The 2098-nt window shown below is 34.4% G+C and overlaps 1 protein-coding gene across 1 annotated transcript in view; it reads left to right on the top strand.

The window, feature by feature from the left end:
- Positions 1-2098, top strand: part of LOC106469390 (two pore calcium channel protein 1-like) — a 62311-nt gene that overhangs the window by 38466 nt on the left and 21747 nt on the right. The window lies entirely within an intron of this gene.

Genomic DNA, 2098 nt, shown 5'->3' with positions numbered 1-2098 from the left:
ACTTGTGACCACTCAGTGTATGTATATATATATATATATATATATATATGTATTTATGTATGTATGTATAAGTCACTGTTTGTAAAACTTCCATTGGTGGTAATGCTCCATTCGGTTTGTAATACTTCCTTTGTTGCTAATGCTTCACTCTGTTTGAACTGCTCTCTTTGTTGGTAATATTCAAACTCACTTAGGGGTTAGTCTCAAATGGAAGTCTTGCCTTCAAACTGCAATTGAGTTGGGACTTTATATAAAAAAAAATTAAATATTTATTGTCATATTTACAGCAAGCTCTTTCAATATTCAGAAAAATATGAATAACATTATAGATTAAATCAGGGGTCATATCATATTACATATAAACACCCATGTCTGTCTTTATCAACCCAATAGATGGTGCTACAATACATTATTGTTGATGTTTTTCACCTTAGATGAGAGATTTTTTTGAATTTATTTAAAATTTTATAACCATTTTTTATGAAAAGCTATACCTTCGTGCATTTGCCCTTCACCATTAAATTCTTTGCCATTACAATTAATAAATTGCAGTCAGAAATTTCACCATATAGAAATATTTTTTGAAGACAGCTTTTATATGTGGAAACATCTGCTAACAGAGTTCTTGCACAGATATTAAAATATAACGGTGATAAACGGAAACATTGGCACATGTAGATATGTTGATGTTCAAAACTTGGAAATAGCATTGGTAACTGGACCAATTGTCGGTTGAGATGTTGCAAAGGAAATATCTGCTGAAGCTTTTCGCCAGACACTAATCATAGCAGAACCATCTGGAAAATGATCTATAGGAAATAGTATAGCTTATAAAAAGGGGGCAGATCAACATAGGCTGGTACGGCAATCACTGATTTGCATGTCCTTAAGCCAATCAGGAAATGTCATAGACCTACTGAAAGATGTGTAGATTGTATAGGAATTCTTTTTGGCAGCAAAGGACAGGTTTATGTGTTTTAATAAAGGTGGCTTCCAAAATATAGAGATGAAAGGTTGACAGACCATTTGCAATAATTTTAAACCTGCTATCCGTGTAGTTGTCAGCACAAGTCGGATTCACTAGCAAATGCTGACCAATCGCTGATTCACATTTTGGAGGTAGAACTTTTGTTTTACAGGCGCAACATGGTAAATTATTTTCTTTCACACTCTTAGTTCTTATGGATGTGGGTACATGTTTAATTCTATCCTGCAATTATTGTAAAGTGCGACCTATGTACCGACATTTGCAGTGGCACGAGAATTCATAAATAACCATACTTTTCTCTGTGGTAGGTATCGCATCTTTATATGTTGCAGGCAACAACTTACGTGTGGAATAAGCACAGTAGGGGTTCACTGCAGGAAAACATTTAGTAGTGGCTGTTTTCAATTGTTTTTAAAATTTTGTTGAAATTTTACCAATCCATGGTAGTTTTAGATAAACAGGGCACTTGTTAGGACCAAATTTTGGATCAGTTGAGAAGCTTTGCATTTTCCTTGAAGTAATATGATTGATGACGTTTTCTGGATACCAATTTTCTAGTAAAATAATTTTAAATGTCTTCAATTCGAAATCTAGTTTAGAATTTGAACAGATAACTAGAGCCCGATGGACTAAAGTAGCAATAAGGTTCGTCTTGGGACTGAAAGAATCCCATCATTTGTATTGTCCTGTAAAGGTAGGTTTTCTGTATATACTGGTGAGAAAACGAAAGTCATCTTTTTCAACTAAGACGTCTAGGAACGGTAAAGAGTTATGTTGTTCCTTTTCGAAAGTAAATTTGAGTGCCGAATGCAATGAGTTTATGTTTTGTTAAAAACACTCACATTCCTGCTCTGTTTTAGAAATGGCAAATGTGTCATCTACATATAGTGGAAGTAAACAGCAGGTCTAGTAACTTTGTTGAATAGTTCTTTTTCATGGAAACCAACGAAAATATTGGCTGAGACAAATCCAAGAGGAGAACCCATTGATACATGATATCATTAAAGCTGAATTCTACCAAACGTGTCGCAGCTCAATAAACAGGTCCTTAGGTATTGGAGGGCACTGAACTCCTTCACCATACAAAGTATCTGCACAAATTTTGATGGT

This window comes from Limulus polyphemus, unplaced genomic scaffold (genome assembly GCF_000517525.1).
Source record: "Limulus polyphemus unplaced genomic scaffold, Limulus_polyphemus-2.1.2 Scaffold3461, whole genome shotgun sequence".
In the NCBI taxonomy this organism is placed as follows: Eukaryota; Metazoa; Arthropoda; class Merostomata; order Xiphosura; family Limulidae; genus Limulus; species Limulus polyphemus.
The sequence above is the reverse complement of the archived record's forward strand: the minus strand, read 5'-3'. Positions and strand labels throughout refer to the sequence as shown.